The sequence below is a fragment of the Oratosquilla oratoria genome, chromosome 19 (genome assembly GCF_046742065.1).
Source record: "Oratosquilla oratoria isolate Oo_2021 chromosome 19, ASM4674206v1, whole genome shotgun sequence".
Classification (NCBI taxonomy): Eukaryota; Metazoa; Arthropoda; class Malacostraca; order Stomatopoda; family Squillidae; genus Oratosquilla; species Oratosquilla oratoria.
In genome coordinates, this window is record NC_134795.1 from 16,160,403 (window position 1) to 16,167,902 (window position 7,500).

The 7,500-nt window shown below is 40.9% G+C and overlaps 1 long non-coding RNA gene across 1 annotated transcript in view; it reads right to left on the bottom strand.

Annotated features, from left to right (window-relative positions):
* The window catches only part of LOC143035742 (uncharacterized), a 28,105-nt gene that overhangs the window by 2,774 nt on the left and 17,831 nt on the right, over window positions 1–7,500 (bottom strand). The window contains exon 2 of the long non-coding RNA XR_012967326.1: window positions 4,043–4,238. This is a non-coding gene — a long non-coding RNA (uncharacterized LOC143035742). The remainder of the gene's footprint in view (window positions 1–4,042; window positions 4,239–7,500) is intronic.

Genomic DNA, 7,500 nt, shown 5'->3' on the forward strand with positions numbered 1-7,500 from the left:
GCACACTATCAGAACGGGCCATTCTGTCCAACTTGACTGAAAGACGATTTTATTCAGCTGAAGGGAAACCTATCCACCCTAGCGGCCGACAACCTCTTGTTGCTCTGTACGCCGGCTATTCGCCTCTCCTCTGGCCCCGGCCAGCCGGAAATTCTCTTAGAAGGGGTTTAACTAACGTGTTCGACAACCAAATACCCCGTTCACACGTTCACATATCTCTTTATACACGTGTCTGTCGAACCGCGTTCGACGAACCGTTAGACCTGTAAACCCCGTCTTACGCACTCTGACCAGACAGCCGGGGATCGGGCTCCGCTTTTTTGCCGGCTGGCCGGCTATTCGGTCAGTACAGGGGTGGAGAATCCTTTTGTGCATGAAGGCCACCTTACAATTCATCGTCCCATGTAGAGGCCGCACTGAACAAATTATTATTATTTTTTTCAATTATTTTATCCCCTTTTATTATAAGTTTCAGGTGTATAATGATTTCAGACTTAAAAAATATTCAGGGTCTTTTAAAAAAAATAATATGTATATAAAAGGCCGCAGAAGGCCGCACTTGATGGCCCGGAAGGCCTCTGGGTTAGTACTTCCTCGGCCTGCCGGCATTTGCGCTCGCCTTGTCAGCCGGCTGGCCGTCCATGGCGCTTCTTCTATAATGCCGGCTAGTGTCTTTATTCTCCCCTTTGCCAGCCAACCGGCTTTCCACCCATTATGACACTGTCCCGTCCTCTATGCCGGCCGGCAGATGTTACGTGTTTTTTAAATTTTTTCTCCTTTTTTTTTTTCGTCTATTTCTTCTCTTGTAATTTTTATGCTGTTTCTGCTGGCCGACCGGCTATCCGTCCCGTGTATTTCTGTCTCCCTCCCACTGTGCCGGCCGGCCAACTGTTCACTGTATTTATTTATCTATTCCCTCTTTGCTGGTAGGCTGTCTATCCACCCCTTCATTCCAGTATCCTTCCCTCTGTATCGGGCGACCAGCTGTTTCTCTTTGTTTCTTATTGTATTCCTCTTGGATGCTCATCGCAGGCCGGCTCCTCGTTCCGTCTCTCTTCGTAGGCGTCCCTCCCTCCTCGCCGGTCGCTTAGTCTCCCGTTGTGCTCCTCGCTTTGTGCGTCAAAACTTCACCCCCGGATCCAAGTGGGCTGAAGTCCCGGGGGCTCTTGTCCAGCGCACCGAGGAGGACATTTGAGATTAACCCCCGGAGAGCATCGCAACGCCATGGGCGGGGTCCTCTTCAGGAACAGGTCCCCATGGGCTTAATACTGTACATATATACAATATATATATATATATATATATATATATATATATATATATCTTTATATATATATATATGTGTGTGTGTGTGTGTGTGTGTGTGTGTGTGTGTGTGTGTGTGTGTGTGTGTGTTTGTGTGTGTATACATATACATATACATATACATTTTTTTAAATGTCTTAATAGACGAAAAAGTTCGGTATCTGTTTTCCTCAGTTTCCCTGTGGTTTCTGCAAAAATAGTTTGTCACGTGTGTTTTGTGATTTATTTGCATATACATATACATATACATATGCATATATACATACATATACACATACATACACCTATACATACACATATATATACACACTTCGGAAAACTTATTAATACCTTACACCAACCTTCACACCCTCATAAGTATTGAGAGTACTTCTTACATATCAAGCAAAAGGGAACAGTAATTTGGAATCAGAAAATTAATGTCATGTATATCCAAAGTGGTTAGTTTTTATCCGAGGGTAGTTGCTGAGAGAGGCTGGATGGATTGTCTGTAGCTGGATTTGGAAAAGGCCTGTGACAAAGTGCCACACAAAAGGAATGATATGAAAGTTGAAAAACGTAGGAAGACTTTCATGGAATACATAAGAACGGGTATTATTATTATTCGTGTTATTTTCTATTTTACCTTTTTCGATAAAAGGCCCATACAATTCCTTTGACAAAGTGCCACACAAAAGGAGTATTATTATTATTCGTGTTATTTTCTATTTTACCTTTTTCGATAAAAGGCCCATACAATTCCTTTGACAAAGTGTCACACAAAAGGAATGATATGAAAGTTGAAAAACGTAGGAAGACTTTCATGGAATACATAAGAACGGGTATTATCATTATTCGTGTTATTTTCTATTTTACCTTTTTCGATAAAAGGCCCATGCAATTACTAGTGAATGGTGAGATGTTCGATTGGAGAGAGGTACAGTAGCAAAAAGCTCGGTTGTGACACAAGCAATATTCTTAGTGCATGCAGTGATACGATGGATGAAAGAGGCAGTTAAGCAAATTTATTTGCAAATACTACTAAGATTATGAAAAAAGGTTGAAAGGTGAAGAGAATTGTAAACTGCTACAGATAGGTCTAGATAACGATTACGATTGGCCCCAAAAGAAGGTAAATTAGAAAAAAAAATATCTAAGAAATGGACCATAGCAAAAGCAGACCAACGAGAAGTTATACGAGTAAAATGAGAAATGAATTTGTTACGACGGCAAGAAAGGAAAAGGGATTTAAGAATGTTAAACAGAGATGATTTGTCTCGTGCCAACTAGACTGAAAATAAACAATCATGCTGCAAGACTCGATGGAAGAACTGGTTTACCCACAGTGTTTAAATAGAATAGACTTAGTAACCATGTAGCAGTGAGCGCTGAAACTTTTTTTTTTTTTTTTTTTTAGGGAAGATTAGATAACTTTATGGATAGGGATGATAAATGGTAAGGAACATGGAACTACCTAATACAGGCCTTATGGTCTCTTGCAGTCTCTTCCACTCTTATGTTCTTAAGTTCTAGGAACCCATAAACACTCAAAGAGTCTACTGGGGACTCCCAAACGTGACTCACGCTATATAGAAACTAAACAAATACTATCTATTTAAATAGATACTATATAAATACTAAATAATACTATAAATAAAACAAATACTATCTATTTAAATAGATACTATATAAATACTAAGTAATACTATAAATAAACTATAGATACTATAAACTAAATAATACTATGAATAAACTATATAATACTATACGAATGATAAATATCTAAATAAATACTATCTATCTATATACAAAGGTCTTTATTCCTCCTTATAGGGGAGGTTGCCAAGTCAAAAGGCAAGTACCTCCTCCCACCCGTTCCACTCCCCTCCACCACCCTTTCCTCCCTCTCATCTTAGCTCCTCGTGGATGACGGGTCATAGCTGTATACCGCCCACTGCCCTGGGTCAAAAGCAGTGTAGCAAGACACAATAATTACACAACCGAGCTTCTTTACTTAATTGGCAACCCCCTCCCCTCCTTCCCTCATGTAGAAAACGAGACAACGGGGAGAAATCCCTTCGGGCTACGTCAAAATAGCATTCACATATAACCACTCCCTAACTCCCATCCCCCCATCCCCCTTCCACCCCCATCCTTGCATCACAGTATCATCTACACACATCCATTCTCCACTCACCTCTATCTCCTGCCTTCTCCCTTACTAAACAGACATTCCCCTCCTGCTAAACGCCCTTTTAATTCCCTTCTATCCATCTCATTCTCGGTCGTCCCCTCAAGTTCACTCCATCCACCTCTCCTTTCCACACCTCTTTTACTAATCTTTCTTCATTCATTCTTTCCATGAGTCCAAACCATCTCAATTCTTTTTAATCAGCCCTATCCGTCATCTCCTTTTCCACCCTAACTCTCCTCCTCACCTCCTCGTTTTTCCCTCTATCCAACCTTGTAACCCCTACCATACTTCTCAAACATTTCTTCTCGAACACATTTAAACTTTTCCTCTCTGCCCCTCTTAAATTCAAAGTATTTTGTTGTACTGCGACTGCCCCTCCGTTATGCTGTCCCCCTCCACCTTTAATGCAGTCTTGTACCACTTCTTTGAGTAAAAAACGGGTTGTAAAAGGCTGCTAAAACGGGACGTAGTGATGAAACTAGGCATCCTCTATGTGGTACATTCCTAAGAGAAGTCAAGTAAATACATCTACCATTATCTAATACGAAATACACGCCCACACACCTTCCGGGAATCGCAAGAAGCTGAAGACCAGAAGGTGAGAACAAAAGCGCAACGGTGAATCGTTTCTTTAGGGTCAGTTCGTCAACAGGTGCTGAGCAAGTATGGCGTGACTTTTTCCTCTAAGAGTCTACGTCATGAGTGACCAGTTAATGAGCTGCTGACCAGTACTCTTTGACGACCTTGAAGGAAATGGAAGCTGAAACATAAAGAACCAAGACGTCAGTAGCTTGTGAAATTCTGAAGACGAGGTATCTTTTTTTTACCGTCTAACTACCAGATTGACTATACATTTTTAGATCGATTTCTCTTGAAATGAAAAAAAAATTATATTAATGTTGATGATAGTAATAATGATAACAACAGTAGCAATAAAAATAATTATAATAGTAATACCAATAATAGGAACAAATTTTGATTATAAACAAATAAAGCTAGATAAATTAATATCCATAACCCACACACACATGGCATACTGACGGAGAGTAGTGGTTAGCACCGAGTGCTTCCAACTTGCAGTGCAGTGTTCGCACTTTGCTCCCGGCATGAAAGCTTTTACTAATACTGCAACAAGTTACTGCCTCCCTTTAGCAAAGGGATGGTTGTGTAATGTGTGTAAGGTTACAGAATTACCAATAGTTCGATTTGTACAAACTAGTAAATTCTCATCTAGAAGGGTAGCCGCCGATGGAGGTCAGACGCGTGAGTTCGAATCCTGGCCACTGGGCAGAGATTAAGAACGACATCTACTCTGAGCAATGGCCCCCAACTGCCAAAACCAAAGTCTCTTTGTAATGTACCATCATGCTAGGCCTTATATCGATAGTTTTTAATATTTTTCCACTCCATTCCTCCTTCTCCCCTTCATAGATTCTCAACATTCGTGTGGTTCCCCTGCATTTTTCTCCTAAATCCCACCCTGCTAAAAAAAAAAAAAGGCAATAAATAAATGAATAAATAAATAAATAAATAGATAAGTAGATAATAAGACGTTAATGAAAGGAAAAACCCTTTGCTTTATTACAAAGTTGACAATGATATTTGATAGATTTCTGTGACATGCTTTACTTACATCACATTCTATAGAAATATATAATTTGTATCAGCAGACCACGACTCCCCTAAATTCTTGTCATGGCTTCCTTGGGGGCCACCGTGGCCACCCCCGTGGCCCTCTCGTAGCCCCCGTGGCCCCCTGTGACCCCCTCGTGGCCCCTCGTGGCCCCCAGCTTAGGAACCACTATCTTATGCCTACCCATGAGGATGGTGAGCATATAAACACATATAACTATATGACTAACCTCTTTTTCTTTCTTTCTTTAAGACTCGAATACTCTGTGACTGAAACCCATACAAACACAAAAGTCTGTGCTCGCCTGAGTGGCAGCAACGTCGACGCAATTTAGCTAAATTAGGTCGTGACGTCAGTCTTCAGAAAAGAAGATTCGATTTGGTTTTAAAGTTGCGTGACGTCATCTTGTAAAGATGAATCCAGCGTTTCTAAATTATTCTAATTATAGACAGAAGACAAGGGCATCTTGTGTGAAAATAAGAAAAATAGATATTCACAACAGAAGTTTAGATATAATGTATAAACATATGCATAAGTATAACAAAAAGGGCTAAATAAAGGTGGTTCAAGGACAGTAAATTATCACTGCTGAATTGATGTAGCACACATATCGTATATATAGAACCGGTATCATAAAGAAACGCACAGATCTACATATGCATGTACATACACATATACACATACATGTACATACGCATATACTTATACATATGTATATGCATACACAGGCAAATGCACACACACACAAACACGTGGCGCAGTGGTAGAGTTCCCGGCTGCCACTACGGCGGTCTGGATTCGAATCCCGCCCAGGGTTGAAATAATTTCAGTATCGCTGCGCTGCGGGTCGTTACTCCAACTCTCGTGGGCGGGGAGTTGGGTGTGTGTGTGTGCGTGTTAGGTCACAGCATTACCTATAGATCGGTCATATATGAGCTCTGAGCTCTCTTCCTGGAGGGAAATAGCTGTAGATCACGATTCCAACACGTGATCCAAGACCATGGTGAATGGTGAATCACACACACACGCACATACACTCACACATTTTATCATACATATATATATATATATATATATATATATATGTATATATATATATATGTGTGTGTGTGTGTGTGTGTGTGTGTGTGTGTGTGTGTGTGTGTGTGTGTGTGTGTGTGTGTGTGTGTGTGTGTGTGTGTGTGTGTGTGTGTGTGTGTGTATGTGTGTGTGTGTATGTATGTATGTACAGTATGTATGTATATATACCTGAAGTGAATCGTTAGTTATCTAACACAGGCTCTACTACTTTCGTAAGAACTATTGACACCTTAACAGCTTTCCCTTAATCCCATATATCTGCAAAACTCCCCAAAGTGCCTTTCTGTCTATCCTGTTATAAGCGTTTTCCAAATCCATAACAGGCAGACAGACAAAAAAAGTCTTACCTTTGGTAATGCTTTCTCATAGATTCACAGATCTGTCTTACCACAAAAATCAAATCGACGCAACTTCTACCTTCCCTAAACTCACACTGTTCCTTGCCAATTACTCCCTCTGTTCTCCTAATCCTCTCAATCAAAACCCTCCCATATGCCTTCCCGACTACACTCAACAAACTGATCCCTCTGAAACACGTCTGAACCAAGTGCCTATAGAGGCACTCCTCCAGTCCTCCGGCACTCTAACCTCCCTTTGACACACATTAAACAACCTCACTAGCCAGTCCACGTGGTACCCGTCTAAACCAAATACCTCACCTTCTTATGGTGTTTAACTCGTCAACCTTACCTTCTCTCATCATTTTCAAAACTACTTACACCTCATCTTTTCTTATTTCTCCTTCATTTTCCTCTCCCGCCAAAGTCATTTTCCTAAAGCCTACCACTACTATCGCCAATCCCTCCCTATCCTTATCCACATTTAACAGTTCTCTAAGATACTCTGCCCATCTTCACCTTACCACCTCCTCTTCTGGTAACATCTGTCCACCTGCACCATTTACCTTTTCTTCTCTACCTAACTCGCCTCCCCTTTCACTCTTAACTTTCTTCCAAAACATCTTTTCATTACTTTCAATATTTTGTGTCATATTCCTCCCCCATTTTACATCTGTTCTTCTTTATGCCTCTTTTATCTTTTGTTTTGCTTCTCTTAGGTTTTCTTTGTACCTCTCATATGTTTCTCTCGTCCTACTTTGCGACCAATCCCTGAATGCTCGCTTCTTCTCTTCTACTATGTTCTTCACTTCATCATCCCACCACTCACAACCCTTCCCGCTATCCCCTCTCATCCTCCTTGTTCCACAGACCATCTTTGCACGCCTTGCCCTCCCCTCCTTGAAACTCTGCCACCAAAAAAAATAAATTCAATAGGGTGGTCGACGAATGGAATAGACTTAGTAACCCTG